This window comes from Callospermophilus lateralis, chromosome 12 (genome assembly GCF_048772815.1).
Source record: "Callospermophilus lateralis isolate mCalLat2 chromosome 12, mCalLat2.hap1, whole genome shotgun sequence".
Classification (NCBI taxonomy): Eukaryota; Metazoa; Chordata; class Mammalia; order Rodentia; family Sciuridae; genus Callospermophilus; species Callospermophilus lateralis.
The window spans coordinates 53,360,653-53,384,041 of record NC_135316.1 but is presented as its reverse complement, the minus strand read 5'-3'; the positions used below and the strand labels follow the sequence as shown (position 1 = coordinate 53,384,041).

At 34.1% G+C, this 23,389-nt stretch overlaps 1 protein-coding gene across 3 annotated transcripts in view; it reads right to left on the bottom strand.

Annotated features, from left to right (window-relative positions):
• Positions 1-23,389, bottom strand: part of Pcdh9 (protocadherin 9) — an 841,483-nt gene that overhangs the window by 577,763 nt on the left and 240,331 nt on the right. The window lies entirely within an intron of this gene.

Sequence of the window (23,389 nt, the reverse complement as noted above, 5' to 3'; positions counted from 1 at the left end):
AAAGATTAAATTATGTCAAGTTAGCCAGATAGGAAAAAAATTTATCACCTTCAAATGTGTAATGAGAAAAAGAAAAGACTTTTAAAGGAAATATGCTTTTCATTACCAAAATGAGACATCTTCAGGTAACACTAATAAAAGCCTCATGCTGCATAGATAATGAAGAGAAGATTTTTTGCCTACTGGTCAATAGGCAAACACAAGTCCTTAAGGTTTCCATCTCAACTCTAGTTCTTTTCACACTGGTGAAACTGCATAATGACTTTCTCTTGGATGACCAATGATGATAGATGGACTAGGCAGGCATTACTAGCCCTCCCCTGCTGAGACTTAGAAATGAATTAATTCTCAGCTGAAAAATCAGTTTCTTTTATCTCTTTGCCATCTTTCAATTTTGGGGGTTTCTCTGTGCTGTGTAAGTAGTTGTAGTTGCAGCTGTACTAATGTTGGTACCTTGGGATTCATCTTGATATTTCTTATCTTTTTCATTTCCATCCTCTCTAGGGTCCCAAAGACTCATGGGCTATAACCCCGATACGTTCCTTCTCATTGATCTATATTGTTCTCTATATTGTCTATATTTCTCTCTTTCAACCTGATTGTCAGCACCGTCCAGCGCTTCCTTCTGCACAGGAAGGATGTAATACTGTGGTATGCCTATAGAGTCTGTGCATGTAGTAAGGTAGGAAGCTTCTTCACCCAGGGCAGGGCTATTGTTGCTGAACCTGACTTTTAGAGCATTCTATGATCGTTTGTTCTTTCCCTGCTCTAATTATTCTGGTAGTTCTGCTAGTAATTGTGAGGAGGACCCCTGTGATGTGGACATCATATCTAATGGTTATAGTCTATAGCATAGTCACTGCCTTGACTAGAACTCCATCCAAAGCCTGTAACAGTGGCTTCCTCTTCCCCTATTGCTCCTTGGAAAACATCAAAGCACAGTGTCTCTCATGGGAAATCTGCACTCTAAAGGTATTTCCTGGCATTTTTTTAGGGCATTCCTGTACAAATATGTCTTCTTTGAAATTATTCTTATTGATGAAAGCATATCCATTTATTCTACTGAACCATATTACTGTTTTAAAAACCATCATTGTGATGATATTGTCACTGTTGGCAGGCATGACCAGTGTGAAGCCTCCTGAGCTGCTACTCCCCGTGCCACTGTCCATTGTAACTAGCTTGGTGCAGGCCACATTGAGGGCAGGCAACTGCTTGCAGCTGCTAGGGGCAGCTGCTGGGTCTCAGTTTGGGGTAATGACGGTGGCGATAGCGACTGGAGCAGGCTGCAGCTGCTTCAGCTATTCCTGGGCTAGGAGGATAACTAGGTCAGCAGTGATAGTGGGCCTGCTCAGGGCTCTCTGGGGTCTCCTCTCTGCTCCTGGTTTAAACTCTGCTTATAATTTTTGAGTCCCACAAAACTATTAAGCATCTGCTGTTGACCAATAAAATAAACAGTTAATTAGCACGTTTTGTTTATTACATGTATTATATGCATTGAAAAATTGCAAGAATTCTGAAAGATCCCTTTTTACTGCAATATGCAATTTACTGGAGAGACTAACTGCTCCCGTGGAGATGATTAGCATCACACCATGTTATAAGCAGATACAACACTTGAACTCACCACATGGCAACAGGAGGAGGCCAGGAAATTATTACAGTAGTACAGTATGTCCAAAAATAAATTTTATTTAGTTATGACTTAATACTGCCTCTTTACATTTCTCTGCACTGCTACTAATGCCATATATCTTTGTATGGTAAGAGCTTGTGTATGTAAATTGTAGATTGCTTTATGTTTTATGGTAGTTAGAGATAAAATAGACTAATATATATATATATATATATATATATATATATATATATATATATATATATATATATATTTTGTCCTGTAATGACATGCCCTTTTCAATATGTCTAGGCTATGCAGTTCTATGAGTATTTTAGGCAGCTTTTTTTTTTGTTGCTGTGAAGGACCTGACTAGAACAACTGTAAAGTAGGAAAAGTTTATTTGAGGACTCAGGGTTTCAGAGATCTCAGTCCATTGATAGCCAGATCCATTCCTTGGGGCTCAAGGTGAGTCCAGACATGATGGCCGAAGACTATGATACAGGAAAAACAACTCGCATGATGATCAGAAAGCAGAGAGAGATTTTCACTTGCCAAATACAAATATATACCCCAAAGCCTATAGATTGTTTTATGTTTATGGTAGTTAGTGATAAAATAGACTACTATACCCATATATTTTGTCCTGTAATGACATGCCCTTTTCAACATTTCTAGGGTAGGCAGTTCTATGAGTTTTTGCAAATTTTCACAGAACTAAAAAAAAAAAAAAAAAAAAAAAAAAAAAAAAGTCCAAGTATAAATCGACCTTCACAGTTCAAACTCATGTTGTTCAAGGGTCAAAGGTAATGACTAGAAAGCAATTTGGCACTAAGAAGAAAAGTATTAAAAGTACAAAATCGCAGAAATTATCTGAAAGCTTTGTGAATTGACATTCAAGCAAGAAAGATCAATCTTCATATTTCTGTAACTTAACTGAGATCTAAACACTTGTGATGACCTCATGTTCACTTCAAAATATATCTACTTTTAAACATAGCTTTTGGTCATCTGCCAAAATTAAGTGATAATTTTGTTATTGTTCTATAAACATCTTAAAAAGCAGTTTAAAAGAAAACAATTGGGAAATTTTTTTAATTTTTGAAAGTGACATATAATTAAATATTTTTAAGCAATGACATATCACTGGACCCCATGTGAATCAGAGCGCTTTGTTAACTGCCATATAAGTTTTACATCTTGATTTGTTTTATCTACATTCTTTCCTCCAGTTATTTTGAAAATCCTATAAAGAATTCATGACAGGAATTCAATCACTACAACAAATTTCAAAGGGCCACAGTGTGTACACGGAAAAAGTTGGTTTCCTGTTAATTAAATTCAGCCCAAGAAATAATGAAGGTCACTCTCACATTATTATTTACTTCTTTGGATTTAACATGAAGTAGTAGTTAAGATTATGAATAATTTTTCTTTAGAAGCCATAATATTCTATCCATTGATGTTACAATTGCTACATTAGCAGAATTTATAATTGAATGCCTAAGAAAACAGAAAGTAGCAGCATTCATTACCATTTTAAGGCCTGGTATAGAATGAAGAAAATATTTTTCAAAGGGAAATAGATCACTAATGCAAATTATATTAGTAACATTCCATTAACTTATAAAATTGCAACAACTTTGCTGATTTATTTTCAAATTATCCAAAAATCACATATATTTAGTTACAGTTACCTTTTCTTTTATCACAGGTTTATCTGTATAGGTTATCATTTGGCAAAATAATCAAAACCTTATACAATTGTTTTATTGAATTGGTCACTCCAAAATGTAACAGCTATAGAAAGTCCATTTAAATGTATATGTGTATGTTTGTGTGTATATGTATACACAAACCTTTATATATACAAACCTCTGTATATCTTTTTCTACTTCTATTCATTTCACATACTGATTTGTGTTGATGTTGACATGGCTGTAGTACAAAAAAAATTGCCACGTATATTTTTCTTTAAATAACACAATTTAAAATAGAACCAAAATGGAAATACTGTGATATATGTAACGCATATATACCAATACTCCACTGGTGTGACATTTTAAAAGGACGTTGTAAAGGCAACGAAAAAAATCAGATTTGGTGATTTTTTTTAATCATGTGAATTGCATCCCTGATTTAAGGTCTAAATTAGACTTTGAGGACCAAGATGGCATTAAACAAGTTCCATTGGTATCACCATTGTGTTCCCAACTTCAGTTACACTGCCTGATGCTAAATAGGTATTGAGTAAATTGAGAAAATAAGTGGAATTCTTTAGAGAGTTCTCAAAGGGAGCAATAGAAATCGATATACTTTTGCACAATTTAAGAATTATTGAAATTAAGTTAACAATGTAATATAAATACTTTCAAAATAAGACTGGATAGCCTAAAATGTCACATATTTATGTTTGGACAGACTTTAATGGATGAAAGGGTAACGTTTTTATGGTAGTCAAAAATTTTGACTATACTTTGTAGAAGTCTTTGGCTAACAAAAATTGTAAAGGGGCTAGGGATGTGTCTTAAGCGGTAATGTGTTCACTGGCATGTGCGGGGTGCTGGGTTCAATCCTCAGCACCATATAAAAATAAAATAAAGATGTTGAGTCCACCGAAAACTAAAAAATAAATATTAAAACATTCTTTCTCTCTCTCTCTCTTAAAAAAATTGTAAAGCAAGTAATTACTTAATATACATTAGATAACATTGTTCCATTAGAAAAGGGGATAATGGAAAGAATCTTTGATGAATAAAGCTTGCTGTCTTAATGTGTTTTAATGTGTTAATGAAGGCATGTGTCACTCTCCTTGGTCCACATTAGAGTAGACAGGGTTAGAAGTAGTTGTCTTCAGGTATTTGATCAAAGGTGCAAAAGAGATTGAGTCAGAACAACTTCATAAATACTAAAGATATTTCCAAAGAAAAACCTCATCAATTATAAGCAGACCTAATTTATATGTGAATTATGGTTTAGATATGAGGTGTCTCCCAAAAGCTCCTGTGTGAGACAATGCAAGAAGCTTACTGTGAAATGAGAGCTTTAACCTAATCAGGGCATTAATCACCTGGTAGAGATTAGCTGGGTGGAAATTGTAGGTAAATAGGATGTGCCTGGTGGAGGTGGGTTCCTGGGTGTGTGCTTTGGGTTTGAATTTTGTCCTTGTTGAGCAGAGCTTTCTGTCTGCTTCCTGGTGCCATGTTCCCAGCTGCTTTCTTCTGCCATACACTTCTGTGATGATGTTCTTCTGCCTCATCTCAGGTCCAGTCATGAAGCCAGCCATCTGCAGACTGAGAATTCTGAGACCTTGAGCCCCCAAATAAAGTTTTCCTCCTCTAATCTTGTTCTTCTCAGGTATTGTGGTCACAACAGTGAAAAAGTTGACCAAAACACTCATCTATGAAAAAGTAATAGAAAAAGGGATGTGCAAAGAAAGTCAAACACTGGAATATTATACCATGAAGAGACTCCATTTTCAGAAGAGTAAAATGCCAAATAGATCCTTAAGCTGTGGCACTTAATTGAATCTTTCATTTCCAGTGTTTTGCATTTGCTACTTGGTTTACTTGCTTTTCATAATTGAGTAACCAGGAGATGGGTTTGAATCCAATTGGAATCTAATTAAAGTTAAAAAAAATCATTACTTAGGTAATTATAATGATTTCCATCTAAATGTACTGAATTGATAAACTTTGTTTTTAATGACTGGTGTCAGCACTTTTGAAAATAATTTTCCATTTTTATAATAATATAGAGATGATATGACAAAATATTCAAATCATCTTTCTTACCAAATACTTTTGTTGGGCAAACACAACAAAAATTGGGACAGCATCTCCTTGAGAAAACTTAAAATGTTCATTAGCCTTCTTTAGGGATATAACAAAAACACAGTTTAATTAGGTAATATAAAAGGGACACAGGAGCTCACTTTGTCAATCTAAAAGCAGAGGATCTTTGTTCCTGACCTCATATCAAGAAACTATTTTGAATGAGGCAACCTATTTTTTTTTTTCTTTTGAGAAAACAAGTATAGCATGTAAATGTTTCTTTGGGGAAAATTTGAGTTTACTCTGTTTGTTCAATAGCAATATACTAACATTGTGAAAAATATAATATAAATATTAAAACTACTAATAAATGCTATGAATAGTTTCCAAACTTGAAAACAATCATACATTATCTCTTTATAATTTGTGAGTCTTTTAGCTGTACAAAATGAACACATAGTGCAAACTCTATACTATATCGAGCTTATATCCAGAAAACCAGTAGTGACATGGGTGTCTTTATTGACAATAAGGTAAGCACTAAACAGACATGTAACAAACTCTTATTCTTACTGTTTTCTGGAGAAGAAAATAGAATGTGATGCATTTAAAGATTAGGCTCAAATGGAGTACTTCTCTGTGCATTTATATGTATTGCTTCCTTTGAGACAGGCTAAGCATGCCAGATAAAGATAGAGAAAGCAAAAAAATCTAATGGTATTAGTAAACACAAAATCTGAAGAAGATGAATCGTGATGATAGCACACTTTAGTACTGAACAGTAAAAAGATGGACCACTCTGACCTAGAGCTTGCACATACCCTGGCTTTGGCCTACTGGGTCACTGTCAAATTCTGTGCTGCAGAATTTGTTTGTTTGTTTAACTTAAATATTTGCTCTAAAGAACTGTGGACCTATAACTATAAATTATCTGTAATATAAGTTATAAAGAAATTATCAATTCTAGGGCAGAATATAAAAAAAAAAATCCTTTGGGATTTTAAAAGACCTTCAGGATAGGAATTTTCCTTTTAATTTCTTGATTTTTTTCTTTCCAACATTTCTGCCCAATGTCAGAACGACAGATTATATACCATCCCAAAAATATTCCTTGAAATACCTGAGATGTGCGTCTACACATCGACACTTTTTCAGATAAAAGTGTATTCTCAATTTAATTACTGTTGTAATTTAGGGGGGTGATAGATCTGGGACACATGTAAAGTTAAATGCATTGCAGTACTGTAGACATGTATCTGCCAAACAATCATTGTATAAAAATCTAAATCTATTAAGCATCTATTTTTTTTTTCATTTATTAAACATAATGTATTAAACAACCAATAGTAAGACTCTCCATATTTTAGAAAAAATTAAATGTTTCTTTATATAAATAAGAAAAATTGAGGATCTGAAATCTTTCAGGCTTTATACAATGTTCTCACATTTAGAAAGGAAATAATACACACAATAAAATAAAGTCATTGTGATGCTATGCAGTGCATAAAATGAAAACCTCCAGCATATCCAGCAGAGGACATTTTTAATTCTAAAATCTACTTCAACCAATATGCTGAAACTGGAAAGTGCTATCATGTAAAACCTTCTTTAGCCATTCCAGCCGGTTCAGCCCTTTATTGAACTATTACAGGAGCTTATTCTTTTAAAAAAATATACTCAAAATAATCGCATGATGTCAAAAAACCCATAATGGCCATCTCGACATCTGTTCTCTCTTCCTTCCCTCAGGCCTTTCCCTTCCCCCAGGCTTTTCCCTTGATTCATCCAATTTTCTTCTTTCCTCACTAGCATTTCTGTGCCACTTTTTCTCACCATTCCATATGCTTAGGAAGTCTTCCAGACTACACTCTTCGAGCTATTACAGCCTCCTCCATATACCCCAAAAAGCAACCTGCTCAAACATTCCAACCACGACCTTTTACAAGTCACCGTTCTCCCATTTATATTAAAATGTCTTATTTCTTTTCCCCCCTCAGGGCCAACACACCTGAGATCAGGTATTTATTATTAATCGATTGCAGAATGTTTCATAATTTATTTATTACATTTCTTATGAATGACTGATTATTTTTAATCACAGCAACTCATTATGCCCTAATAGCATGGTAAAGCCAGGAACATTATGACTTTATTAATAGAATAAGTTCTGATTGTTTTTAACGTCAGCTATAGTTGTTACATGAAAGAGAAGATGAAATGCGTTAAAATAGATGTAAATTTTTATCTAAAATATATTTTAGATGTATAAATATTTAACTAGGCAAAGCAGTACCAAATTATAAATTGGAAGCAGAAGACGGATTTCAAGGTCAAATAGTGCTTTCCACTTAAATGTATATCACCTGAATCTTTTGGAAATTTTTGTCATTTCTAATGTATGCCATGAATGAGAAAAATGGCTGAATTATATGCTGCATTTTAAAATGTGTGTATCATGTATTCTCATAACACTCATTTCTTGGCATGGGGATTAGGAATTTAAGCAAGAGAAAGGCTAGTTCATTTCTTATGTCTGCAGCTAGATACACACACTCTGAGGTAAGTGTCTTGGGTTTCTGAGCTTTGATTTTCTCATTTAGCAAAGAGGGATATTTTCCAACTTGTTGTTTGAGTTGTATAAAGTATCAAATGTATAACATAATAAATGTCCATAGAAAGTGAAAGTACTAAACAAATAATGCATCAGAAGGTGTGGTGTGGGTAACAAAAACATTTCCAAACTTTGAAACATCCAAAGCCAAATACAATTGCATTTATTCACTCTTCACCATACCACTCTCTGTGGAGGCTGTCTTGATAGACCTACAGTGGCTGGCTAAAATGAGGGTTTCCTTAGGAAAACAGTGTCAGTCCTTAGAAAATATTAAGATATTTTTCCTAGAAGGAGTAGAAACAACAAGAACAAAAAAGCAGTTTTTTCACAAGCAATAGAGAGACTAAAATATTTCTTAAATACATGTTTGCTCTAAATTTCTATGAGTCTATAATTTTAAGTTGACCTCTGTTAAGCTGCTTTCATGATGAGGTAAAAACTATTCACAATGAGTTTAGTGTCTGGTGTCTTGCTACAAGGTTGTGAGGGTGTGACAGTATTCATAAAGGCACATTTGGAAGAAAAAATAAACTCCATGGTAAAGAGGCAAGAGAATGAGATGCATTGTGAAGAGAAGAAAATTAGAGAAGTCTTCTGTACAGAGCTGTTAGTAACTTAGAAAGCATGAGCTGATAAAATGGAATGGTGTGAAGCAAGTGATGAACTAGAAGTGGCCTATAGTCTGACGCCAAAATAAACTTATCAAATGAAAACATCAATGCCTAACTCAGAGACCAACATAAAAGAAATAGAACAAGGCAGAAGGCCCACACCAAGATAGCTGTTTACCAAACAACTGAAGAGGGATGTTTAAGGTCTCAAGGAATCTATACTTTGTCAAAGATGAGAAATTCTATATTATATTGAAAGGGAAAAATGACCTAAAATAAAAGCATGTATCTAAATCCTCATAACAACGAAGAAAACAAACAATCCCTTTAATCATATGTCCATTTAAAATTGACAGATGCAATTACTTGTAGTGATATCAAGTGAATCTTGTTGTTTAGAGCAGCACTACCCTAAATTATTGCTACTTATCATATGTACTCTTGAATGTAAATAATAATTAAATAATATTTAAAAATTAGTTCCTCTTGGGCTGGGGATGTGGCTCAAGCGGTAGCACACTCGCCTGGCATGTGTGTGGCCCGGGTTCGACCCTCAGCACCACATACAAACAAAGATGTTGTGTCCACCGAAAACTAGAAAATAAATATTAAAAAAATTTCTCTCTCTCTCTCTAAAAAAAAAAAAAATTAGTTCCTCAATTATACTACTTATTGCTCAAAAAACACATGCATTGGTTGATATATAGAGCATTTCCATCATTGCAGAAAATTCCTTAGGGGAGTGCTGCTTTAATATAATACAGTTTTCCCAAATATTAAGACATATGTGTATATTTCTTAAGTGACAAAAATTATATACAAGCCCACTACATAAATATAACATTTGACTACAAAAAAGGATAAAATATAAAAATATGCACCTTTTAATAATAAATGCAACATACAAGTGTTAAAATTAAGTCAAAACATTTTTGACATCAAGGGTTTAATTTGATCATTTCATTTTTACCTCTTAAATCTTACTATGGAATCTCACATTTACAGAATATTTAGAGGACTGGGAATAGATTGGATGCCCCATCACTACATTGTGATATGTACTGCTATTTTTAGATTAATGCCATTCGGTAGCCTCTGTTTTATCAGTTTTGTAGCACTGGTACCTAGCAGGCACTCAGTGCATGCTTGTGGATTGAAGAAACCTCTCATCTAGTTCTGACACAAGATCATTCAGCATCTGCTTCAACACTTACATTGGCAAGAGATTTACCACCTCATAAGGGAAAGCATTCCATTTTTAACAGTTCAGTTTAGAAAGAAGTTACTTCATTACAGAAAATCCAAATTTACCTGCTTATATAACTTCCATTAATCTTATGTTTTGTCAGATGAAGTTTAAAAGAAGAAGTTTATTTCTTTTTCTATGCAAAAGTCTTTGAAATACTTGCAGGTAATAATAACACTTAACCTACCAAATTTCCTTATATGGGATTATTTCCAGACACTTCTTTGTCCTCTTCTAATTTTACAATGTCTTACAAAAAGCAATGTTCAATACATTACATTATCTTCCAGCTGTTCTGATCACTGCAGAGAACTGTGGGAATTACACCCCCCCCCCCCCGCCGCCCCATGGCTTCATACAGTATACTTCTAATAATGATGCCCAAGATTCCATTAGCTTTTCTTGGCATTCTCATCACAGGATGACTCATAGTACACTTACAATCAGCTAAGAGTTCCTAAGTCTTTAAGATGAGATGTTGTCAAATCTTGACTCCTTCGTCCTTGGTTCTTGTAGTTGGCTTCTTATATCTGAGTGGAGGACTTTATTTCACGCTGATGGCTTAGGTATATTGTTTCCATCAGTCAACTTTCTCTAAACTCTGATTCTGTCAATCATCCAATATATTAGCTGTCAATTAATCTTTGTGTTGCATGAAAATATAATAAGCATAATCTATATATCTACATCAAATCATTGATTAAAAAATAGTTCAAGGATAAATGTCCACATACAACACCAGAAAACTTCATCTAAGTTCAACATATAACTTTTTTTCTTTCTTTCTTTCTTTTGACAACTCTTAAGGTTTGGATATGAAGTGCCTACCCAAAATTCCTGGATCAATGTAGGGATATTCACAGGTGAAATCATCGGATTCTGAAAACTATAACCTAATAAATCCATCTTAGTTTGAATGAACTGAGTGGATTGTAAATGGAGATAGGTGAAGCATGGGTAGAGGAGATAGGCCTTTTGGAGTGTGTCCTGAAAGAGTGTGTCTTCCCCAGAATCCCCTCTTTCTGCTTCCTGACCACCATGGGCTTTGCTGCTTTCCTCCTCCCTTCCCTTCTGCCATAATGTGCCACCTCCCCTTAGGCTCAGAGCAATAGGCTATGCTGTTTATAGTCTTAGACCTCTGAAACAATTAGCCCCAATTAAAATTTTCTCCTCCAAGTTGTTCTTGTCATAAAAGAAGCTGACTAAAGCAACAATTTATTATATTTTAGAAATAATACATATATGATCTGTAACTCTTAAAATATCCCATTAGTATGCTATCCCCATTGTATAGAGCACAAATCCTGAATATGTGAATGGCATAATGTCAATTAAGCAGATATTGTCAGAGATGGAATTCCAACTGGGACCTTCTTACTCCAAAACCTGCTTGTTACAACATGGCACAAACTCCCTTCAAGTATAACTGGAGCCCTTAGCTCTAACACTTCAAACACAGTTGTCTGTTTTATTACTTAAAATATAACAAAGGCCATCCAAAGCCATACTGAAAATGATAATTTATTTCTGTATCATTCCTGTAAGCTGACAGTTTTTTTTCAGAACTAAAAAATAACCCCCCAACTTTTTTTTTGCTACTCTTGCTATTATGAAGACATCTCAGTGATTCCATTTTTTTCCTCAATGTTTGAAATATACCTAAGATCCAGGCCCATAGTTTGCTATGATCAGTGTCATGCCCACTAATATTTATTTTCAAATCCATTATTTAACCATTTTTTGAAATTCAGATTCCCCCCAAAATGTGAATGATGTATATATTTTTCATTTCATCATTTTTTTGCAATTTTTGTACATCCAGAAGCATAAATAGTAATAATAAATTGAATCACTACAGTCCAAAACTTACAATTATTTTCATAATATAACCCTGTCAGGTAAAAGAACCTTGTACTTGGTACTCTTGAATTTCAATAGCATGATGGACAAATTTTAATGTCACTTTCTTGCTCAGCACTTTTCTGCATGAAACAAGATTATGCACATCAATTAAATACCCTTTCAAACCATTTCTCAATGACAAGCAATGATTGACTTACTTTATAGAATGTTATCAAAAACTTCAGAAAAACAGGCGCTTTGACTTAAAGCATCTAAAACAGATTTCTCTCAAAATTTTACATTCACAGATATATACAGAATCAATTATAGAATTTATTCTATTAGCTAGTAGATTTGTTTTTCATCTAAATAAATCTGAAATGTGGCTTATACATACTCTTGAGACATAATTAGTTACATTTTATCTTTTGAGAATGAACATTTATAGCAAAAAATTCTTCATGGAAAAGGCACGGTCCTAAAAAGATCATGCTTATGATAACTGTATTTTGGTCTCTAGTCATGAGTACAAAGTATATGCACATATTGTGCTATTTTAGTATTACTCTAGATGCAATCCTCCCTTGATCTTTTCCACAATTATAAATGCATACTCTTTGAAAAGTGAGGAAATAGTAAAGCAAACCTGCCTTAGATATTCTTATGAAGGGAAACTAGATTATCTCACACCTAGGAAGTTGATCCAGGTTGGTATTTCTTGAAACTCTGATTAGACATTCAAAAAATCTACATGCTTAACACTAGGCATGGTGTGATGATTATTACTCTCACATAATTTTCACTGCAGAAGAACCTAAAAAATAATTTGTTGAAATGTGTAGTATTCTGTGGGCTCACGTGCATTCTGAGAATAACAAGTGTATGAGTCATTTCTTTGGCAGCCCTTAAGAAAAAAATAAGGAGTTAAAAAAAGGCTTAGCCTTACTTCTCACACACAACCAGCTTTATTTTCCTGAGTTCTCACTCTGGGTCCCTTCCCTTTGAGAATGATCCCAACATTTCCAGAAGGCAACAGGAGTGTTCCTGGCAGCAAGTTTAGTATTACTACCCACCCTGCTCTCCTCTATTATGATTACAAGTCTTTGAGGATATAATTTTGATTTTAAAGATTAAGCCAAAAGAGGCTGGTCTATATCACATCTTTATGCCTGTCCTGTAATGATCAGTGTCAGAATCGCCCCATACTCAGTCTAATTGGTTGGCCATCTTATATATGTAGATCACTGTGCAATTCTGTCAGTCATAGAGATTTATCAAGGGGGGCCAACCTGTCCAGATCTGTATCCATGCGTAAGCTCACTTTCTCATCACAGCATTGCATATGTAAGGCACATTTAAACAAATTGTATGTGTGTTTTAGACTCTTCTGCCTTTTAAATGGCAGTATAACACTGTGGAATTGTCATCTAACACTCTTCAGCATGATTCACTGATCCTCAATGCCAAGAATTGTCAGGATACTTTCATAGATTACAATAATGTATATCACAAAGGATACAGGATTGTGTTATTCATATGTGTAATCACCCGTGGACTGACTAGAAATAACAGTGGTCTTATTATGCAAACAGCAGTCCATAATATGCAAATGAATATAAACAAAACCAAACACAAACCTCCAGAATAATGTTTACTGATGTATCCTTAAAAATCCCTTTCAAAAAAAAAACAACATTTTTTTCTGTCTTCTCAAAAACATTAAATAAGATCAAGGATGAATGCATGGAAAAGTTTATGCTTTCTCTCTTGCATTTCTGAAAAGGAACCACAATATAATCTTATTCTGATTATTTGATTTATATTCTCCCAAGGCCATTACTGCCTCCTGGCATCATTATATGCTTGTGTAAGGTTTATATGGTGTCTCTTTTAATTGCTTAAACTAATCTATTCAATGACTGCAAATCTAATGCACACTGGAACAAGCAGACCATAAATTCCATCCTTCCGATGTGTCCTTGAACATGTGTTTGTCCTGATGAAGAGCAGAAACAAAACAAGAATAAAAAAATGAGAGAAAGTGTTTTAAAAATATATATCCAAGAGACCTTAGAAGCCCCAAAGATATTTTAAGTGAAAAGATGTAAGATTAAACAGCTTTTTGATCTTTTGCATTTTATTCAGGTGGAGGTGGCATTCTTTTTATTTTAGAATTAAGGCTTCAAGATATTGTTAAACAATGAATGTTCTATACCAAAAGTTAAATTAGATCATCAAATATGACCTTAAATACAATTAATGTTATTATAAATTTTGTCTTACATATTTTACCTTCATTTAATACAATCATACTTAATATCAATGGAAAAAATTAGTTTGTTTGGTTACTATTTTCTAATTTTACTTATATGCTACTCCACATTGAGTATAGAGAACTCCATTGAGTGTATTGCCAGTTCAAACACATATATCTATACACACACAAGCATACACACACACATACACACACACACATACACACACGCACACACACTACATTGTAGGAAATCAAATAATTTATTCAAGGTAATTACTCTAATTTTTGTAGAATCACCAGAAAATATTAAAATCTGAATTTTGTTCTGTGTCACAGTCTTATGTCTTTTTACCAAATATGTAAGTACATCCACAAACACAAACAGTAGTCAAAAAAAGATGGAAGACAATTTCCATAAAACCTAGAGAAAAATAATAATCTTTCAAAAGCATTTTATCTGTGTGTAGTGCCTATTCTTATTATGAGTCTTTCCTTACCTTGCACTAGAACATAGTGTTGAGTCCTGAAAGATGATATGGCTTAATTCATATAGGTTACATGCTTTTAGCCATTCTTCTGTTGAAGAAATGACTTATCCTTCCTCACCAATACTTTGTGCAATACTTCTTAATTCATTTTTCTCAAACCACTAGAGCATAGTTTACAGTATGTCCTGAAATAACTGATTTGTGGCTCTGTTGTTCAGATCTATGGCATTTTCCAAAAATATCCATCTGAAATCCCAGTTCACAAACTCATTTATTTTTCACAAGAATGTTTTGACACGGTTCTAATCTTTACTACATTGATAGAGAAACTCCAAAACTGGTTTTGGCAACCAGAGTGTTTCAAGACTAACTTGAGTCACTGGTAATTCTGATGGAAGCATGAACTCGATACCTCACTCCAGTACTTTTCCTGTCATCCTTCCTTTAAAGTAGTAAAATAAGACAAAGAGATAAAGCTATGGTGAAAGACTAGTCTACATCTGCTCTTTGCTCATCCTATATATACAAAAAAGTCATCTAGTATCAGGTAAACAGCCAAGTAGCTCCAGGGATTTTTTTCACCTCTATTTTTCATTTGGTAAACACATCTACTTTACAATCAACTCTCTATATAAACAGGTTGCAACCATACTTTAAAACTGTAACCTTGCTTCTTTTGAATTTAGGTTCTCATTCACTGAATTATAATTTCACTGGGGAATTAGCCTTCCTTACAGCTTCATTTGGTTCTTCTAGTTCCTTCCCAAGGGCAAAGTCCTTGTATCCAACCCCTTAGCACTGACCTCTTTCCCAATCCCCAACACACTCATACTATAAATTTCAAGTTCGCTTGCAATATTATTTTAGTCCTTCATAATCTAAAAGCTCACTTTTGTTTTTCTACACGTTATGATAAAGTTGATACAAGCACAAACAAAAAATTGTTAATTAACAGACACCACACTATGTCTATTTACTTAAAATAAAATTCATGAGACTGAGTTGTGTTTCACAGGCATCTTAAAAATGAGTGAGGCTTTACTTATAAGCCACAAAGCAGAGTGATAGAGGGGCAAGAGGATAGACTGATAATGAAAACATTAAAAAAAAAATAAAGAGATGGCTGGCCTGTTGCCTGTATCCATGGTTTCAAAATGCCTTGATCATACATTTCAACTAGTTTGAAAAACAAAAATGAGCATAAACCTGCTATATGTAACTATCCATTTTTAACATTATCTATATATTTTCATTTTTAACCAGTATATCAAACTATCAAGGCACACTACAAACCTACAGTGAAATTCATCATAACTGAGGGATGATATAACATCAAAATTTTAAAATCTTTTACATTTGATTTTTTATATTACTCATCAGATCAGATATAGTATACAGTAGTTTTTTAGAAAAATATGTAATGTACCTATACAAAACCACAAGTAGATATAGCATTTTCCTGATGTTTTCTAGTATTGTGTTCAATTTTGCACATTATTTGAAAATGACCACAGGTCCACTTGCTGAGGATTAATCTAGTTATAATGCAATAATATAGCTTATTTCATTTAACTGGATTAGAGAAATTGAAATATGATACATTACAATGAAAGCAAATGTGTGATAATATGCCATTGTCTCTCTTTCCAAGTTATGACCATACACTCTTTCCTCTTCTGATATTCAGCTTTCTATATATCCTGTGGATACCATTGTAGATGCCCCATGAAATCATATATGACCACAATTACCCTGGCAATAGAGATGAGTATCTTCCACATTGTTATGGTTTAGATATGAGGTATCCCCTCAAAGCTCATGTGTGAGACAATGAACAAACACTCAGAGGTGAAATGATTGGGTAATGAAAGCCTCAATCCAATCAGTGAATCATGTTCCTGATGAGATTAACTGAGTGGTAGCTGAAGGCCAGTAAGGGTATAGCTGGAGAAATGGCTTATTAGGGGCGTGCCTTTTGGGTATATATTTTGTATCTGGCAAGTGGAGTCTCTCTCTCTCTCCTTTCTGATCATCATGTGAGCCACTTCCTCCACCAGTCGGTTCTGCCATGATGTTCAGCCTTACTTCAGCCCCCAGAAATGGAGCCAACTGTTTATGGACTGAGACCTCTGAAACTGTGAACTCCCAATTAAACTTTCCCTCCTTAAAATTGTTCTTGCAGGTCTTTTAATTACAGCAGCAAAAAAGCTGACTAGAACACATACATTTATACCAGAAGGTTCAATTTATTTTTTTATATTTAAGAAAAAAAGCAACTTGAGATTCTAGTATATTTTTCTATGTTACAAAGCTTTACATTAACTATGCCTGGGGAGTGTGCTGCCCACTTTGGAGGCTACTGATGTAAAGAAGCAGCTACAAGAAAAAAATAAGACAGAAAATCTCAGTTGTTTTTCTTAATCTAACCCCATTGTCTTCCTCCCTCTCTAGTTAAACCTCAGAGTCATTCCAGTACCTACCTTTGCCAAGCTGCAGCTTTAAACTATAATAGGCTTGAAATGAAGGAAGCATGATTCCATCTGAACAGAAATTGGATTACAAAAGAAGCAGGGAAATGGGGAAATTGCAGTTTAGGGTTTAGACTTAAGACTTACCATCCCAATCTTAACTTCAGAAAACACTTTTCTGCATCATAATTAGGTATTAGTAGCATTCTGTAGAACTATTTCTAGAGGTTATTTATGGGCAAATTGTTCATGGGCTGTCCAATGTACCTAACATCTTAGAAAACTTGTTTCTATAGTAAAATATTTTTCTAATTTCAAACAATTGAACTTAGCTACACATTTTGGTAGCAGAACTCATTTACAAGTAACAAATTGCATATATAGAGATTTTTCAGGTCTTAGGCCAATTAGGAATCAAATGTAGCTCTACAATGAATTTTATATTGCTAAGTTTAATTATGAGAGACTGAACACGCAGTACAATGTGAACTATTCACCTTTTCTACAGCAGTGTTATGACATAACCTGGTTTAAATAAGACAGTCTTAACCACATTATAGTTAAATGGCTTTTGATATGACATTAATAAAAGCCTGTCTGATGTTAGAGATACTTATGCTTTTTTTCTCCTTTGTTTATTTGGAGAATATTAATCATGGTACTAAACCAATAAAAGAAAATTGTGGGTATAAATTTTTCATTAAGAAGTCCAGCCAGGTGTGGTGGTGCATGCCTGTAATCCCAGTGGCTTGGGAGGCTGAGACAGGAGAATCTCACGTTCAAAGCCAGCCTTAGCAACTGCAAGGCACTAAGCAACTCAGTGAGACCCTGTCTTAAATAAAATACAAAATAAGGCTGGGATGTGTTTCAGTGCTTCAGTGCCCTTTAGTTCAATCCCTGGTACTCCCCCCCCCAAAAAAAAAAGAAGAAGAAGAAGTCCATACTTTGCCATATGCAGCATGATGAATGCCTACAAAACCTGTCTATCCTAGTAGAGTTTATATTGGGCAGAAGAGATATGGACAAGCCATGCTTCAGAAAGAAGGAATATAAATTACCTCAAATTAGCAAATTATACCATTCAGAATTCTTTTTAACACCATTAAGTTTTCTCAATTGGAAAGATATCAATAAAATATGACTGATTTAGGGAAGGAGAAACAATCCATTCTCATATCAAATTATCTCAATGGATTTTTGATTAGGGTAAGAATGAATAATAATGACTACAAGGGATTCTTACTATGTATTAGACACCATCTACAGTGATTCTTACTATGTATTAGACACCATCTATCCTAAATGCATTATACGTATGGAGGTACTTAACCTGAAAATCATCTCACTAGGAGGAGTGATATTATTATTTCCATTTGCATTAGGAAAAAAAAAAAGGTCATATATGCTAAGTAACTTGCCCAAGTGTACCCAGGTAGTGGAATGAGGCACAATTAACAGAGCTTTGCTGATGGGGGATAACCACTTGTTGAGGAAGTTGAAAACCATTTCTGAGAACTAAAAAAACTTAGTCAATGCTGACCATTTTTACTTAGAGCAATGATCAAAAGATGTAGGTGGATAAGGGGACAAAGATATTGAAAAATCACTCAGTAGTCACTGCTGTATTCATTAAAGTTTTCATTTAGCAAACCTTCATTAAGTATAAACTATGTGCCAGAAACAACAACAACAAAATAGGTGCCAGGAATACAATATACAGGATCTCCTTGGGGAGATCTCAGTATAGTAGAACAAACTTGAAATAATTGTAATAAGATATGTTGAAAAGCAATATGTTTATATAACAAGGGCTATGATATCATCCCCTCCCACAGCAACTTTACAATGAATAAAAAGTAATCTATTTCTAAGTAAAACGGTGTGGAAGAGCAATTCAGTAATCAGAGTGAGATAGTTAATTGCATGAAGCAGTCTATAAGAGGTGGATTTTTGCTACACTTAAAAGACAAAGATAAGGAGCTGAGATTGGTAGAGATAAATGAAGCACCAGGGTAATACTTCTTCTGAAAGATAAGGCATGTAAAATGGGAGACAATGACAGACTTTTGTACTTTGAGGAAAAATACACAAAGTGACTGCTACCTACTGTCCATGTCAGTCAATCTAATGGATATCTTTAAATCTCTTTATTGACAACTTGTAATCAGTTACAAGCATTTATTTAGTTACTTTAGTTTTGAATATTGGAGGGAAAATGTTGCTTATTCTTCTTAAAGAATTAATAAAAATAAATGTGTACAATTTACAATAGTCGTTTTTAAAGGAGCCAACCTAAGAAACATTTAAAGATGTAGTTAAAGTTATACTGGGCTTTTCCTACATGGCAGGCTCTGAAGAGGACTACATAAGACCTCCTTAGCTAAAGCTCATTTCCTCTATGGAATATTTTAGTACTTGATATTTTTTCCAATAACATAATTCTTTGAGTTTCAAATGATTTTCAATGAATAAATTAGATATTTCTTCTAAAATACATACTTTATTACCACGCATACATTATTTTATTGAAAGAAGCAATCAAACTCAGCCAAATTCAAGACCATTGTAGACAATGAGAGCCAATAGTTAGACAAGGCAGGTAGAGCTAGTGTTGGGGCAGGTCTTATTTAGGGAAATGAAGAGAATTTATTTTACCTAAGCTTACTATTGAAGCTTTGAACCATCTTCATGTTCTTATTATGTTCTCCTTGCACAAAGGCAAATCATGCAACCGGACACCTCTTTTGGAAACTAGAACCCAACTTTTTGCTTATGTAAATATTAAGTATTCTCTAGTTCTGGGCCCGGGTGCAGTAGTGCAGTCTGTAATCCCAAGCAGCTCCGGAGGCTGAGACAGGAGAATCATGAGTTCAAAGCCAGCTTTAGCAACATAATGAGGCACTAAGCAACTCAGTGAGACCTTGTCTCTAAATAAAATACTAAATAGAGCTGGGGATGTGGCTCAGTAGTTGTGTGCTCCTGAGTTCAATCTCTGGTATGCCCCCACCAAAATATTTCTCTAATTCTGAAAAGTAGACTTCCTCCCCAGCCCTACTGATCCAAAACACCGACTCTATTATGTTTACATGACTTTCCTGACGAACCAGAAACCTATAATAGTTTTGGATTGTGTCATTTTAGTTCTCATTCTAATCATAAAATTTTGAGATCATTATACTCTACAAGTAATAATAAATACCATTTTTCTCTTCTTGAATAGTATACCTCTTTATCATTAGAACATATATCATATCTTAGGGGATCTTGTCTAATTTTCATAGGAAGAAGAAATATCTGGCTTGCAGGGTGTTTAGAGTACAGTGATGAGAGCCCGTATGCCAATTTCACAGGCATTGCAGCCTCAGTCATACGCTGTACTGTAAACGGCAGCATATGGCTGGAGAGTCATAGCAGCAGGATAACACGGTAGTGCCCAGATCCCAGCTGTAGGCACACAAAGAAAGTTTTGATGCTGCTATCCATATCCCTCCTTCTCATGAGCAACAAAAAGGATGACTACTTAAGATTCTGTTGTCTTAAAGGCTTTATTAAGTTATTGCCCAAGGTAGGGAAGGGATATTATTGTCTACATATGTTTGCCAGAATCATGCAGCTTCTCTATTCTAGCTCTCTTAGCAGGTGTCACTTTAAGTACTTATTCTAAATGGAACACAACTGGGAGACATCAAAAAGGGCACTGTTGACAACTGTCATAGCAGGTTCCAGCTTGAATAGTAACTGAGCAGAAGGTCTCTCTCCAGAGCACTTCAGATCATCCTAATAGTAGCATCATTTCCACTAGGAACCCAGCTTCTACCAGAAAGAAGTGCTGGGAAATAGTGCTGCTGGTGAAATCTGATCTCCTTACAGGAAATGCTCCACTACACAAGATTTCCTATAGAAATTAGGTACGGTGCAGTTAAAAAATCTCTGATTATTAGGCAAAGCTGCAATATTTGAAGACAGCACATAATGCAAATGTATGTAAATAATGTTAAGTGGATATATGCCAAATTAATACTTTTATTTATACCTGGTTTATATTTGAAAATATTCTAAAGGCTTTTCGTCACATAAATAGAATGAAAACCAATTAATTGTTTAAATTTTGCATTAAGCCAATATATAAAAGATTAATTTACTAAATACTGAAATTACATTTTAGTTGAATAGGTTAAGGTTCAGTTATTAATGTTGATGTTTTTGTCTGGATTATGATTCTTGTCAGTTTAAGAGTTCTATTGTTGCTGTTACTGTCATTAATCATGATGGAACAGGAGAATTATCATCAGATACTAAAATGGAGGAGTCCATTCAAGTGACTATTTTCAGATAAATCTTTTAAGATATTTATGGTAAGGTAACTCTACAAACCAAATATGGGAAAAGAACACTGATTTTCTCCTTTCTCAGGTTTAGCAATCTATAAAATAGAGCTGTAATTTCAGCATGGTTCTAAGAAGAAAAGGTATTACTGAGCATGCTATATTATAAGCTTCTGAAAGATACCTGTTGTGCAGATATTCACGTTTATAAACTTTAAATGTGATATAAAAATATTTCTAGTGTAAAATTTTTTATCATCTATAAAATATATTTATCTAGTCTCCTTATGTAGAAATTTTTGAATTACAGATGAGATACTCAAATGATTGGTTTCCTCTCATTTTAAGCTACTACTTATCTACTATAAGAAAAGTACACACACACACACACACACACCCAAACCATAAGAACCAAAATCAGAAATGTTTGTATTCATAACAAATATATACTTTTTCATAAAGAATAATATAGAATTATATTTTATTCTTTTAAAAAATTTTAGTTATAGATGGACACAATATCTTTATTCTGTTTATTTATTTTTATGTGGTGCTGAGGATCAGACCCTGTGCCTCACATGTGCAAGACAAGTGCTCTGCCACTAAACCACAACTCCAGCCCAAGAATTATATTTTATTTTTACTGTTAATATTCTTATTTGATTAGGAGAAAATTGTGACTTCTTTTGGACAATTTGTAAATGTTGAGTCAATATAAAAATATCAAAGACATTAAAGTCCTACATAAAATAAAACTGTAAACAATAGAGTTTTCTTATGTGTTTTTGAAATGTATTAAAATATGGACTTTAGGCAAACTTTCATGGAGAGTAATGCACTGCATAACAACATTTTGGTCAGTGATAAACTGAACATACCCCATGGTCCCTTAGACTGTAACACATAGTAATATCATAGCTATCTTAATGTTTACTCTGATATCCATACAATATATTTCCTAATGTGTTTCTCAGCATGTGTCCCTGCAACTAAAAGATAGAAGACTATAATTAGGTATTTCCTTTTGTAACTCAATCCCTTTGTATGGATTCCAAAAAAACCCTCAAGCCCTTCACATTTCATTGAGAAAAGAGCCATTAAAAAGTCCCTCCCAGTTTGTTCAAAAGGCCAATAAATATGCATTGTCCCAGATCTATTTTTTTCATTATATTGTCCATTAACAATGGTGGAAATATCCTTCTTCCTATTAAAAGGTGATATGAACTGCTGTGTTCTGGAACACATTTACTTTCTCCCATCCCATGTTTTCTAATTGTCTTTTTTATCCTGAGTGTTCATCATTCTTCTCTAATGAAATATTCCCAAAACATACAAACTTTCCATAGTGATCCTCACTTTAAGATAGACAAAAACATCTCCTATCACATTCAGAATACCATTGGCTTTCTCTTCTCTCAAACAAGCTCAAACTTCTTGAAAAAAAAAATATGCTTCAATTTCAGCATGTCCCTTATGGCTCCAAAAACTACATTTATAAGACCGCCAATAACTCCAATTGCAATTGATTACATTATACTTCAATCTCCCACCCTCTGGCCGCTCTCCCATCCCTTTCCATTCAGCCTGAGTAATTTTTTCCCCTAAGTGTTACCTTTTATTCCTAGTACTCCAAATATCATTTACATGGCAGTGACACACATTAATTTATGATATATATCTATCATCTATCTACCTACCTATCTATCCATCCATCCATCCTTCTTTCCATCAACTTGTTCCTTATCACATTTCTCCATCTCAATAAATGGCAGCACTGATTATTCAGTTACTCATCTTCAAAAACTGCAGACATTTTTTAACAAAATCTTGTTTTCTTCCACAGCCCCATGTAATTCACCAAGAAGTGAACTTGATCAACTCACACACACACACACACACACACACACGTAAATCTTCACAACACAAGTCCAAGTGAATTTCTCACAAGGCAGCCGGAGTAACCTTGTAAAAAAAATAAGGAATTATGTACCCCTGTACCTAAAATGGTTTCCCATTTAAATAAGATGAATATTATCTTGGCTAATAAACTCCCATAGTTTCTAATCACTTTAATCTCCACTCAATAGAAAACAATTCCAGGGGACATTCTGGAAATTTCTATTCCTCCGTCAAGTCTCTATTAGAATATT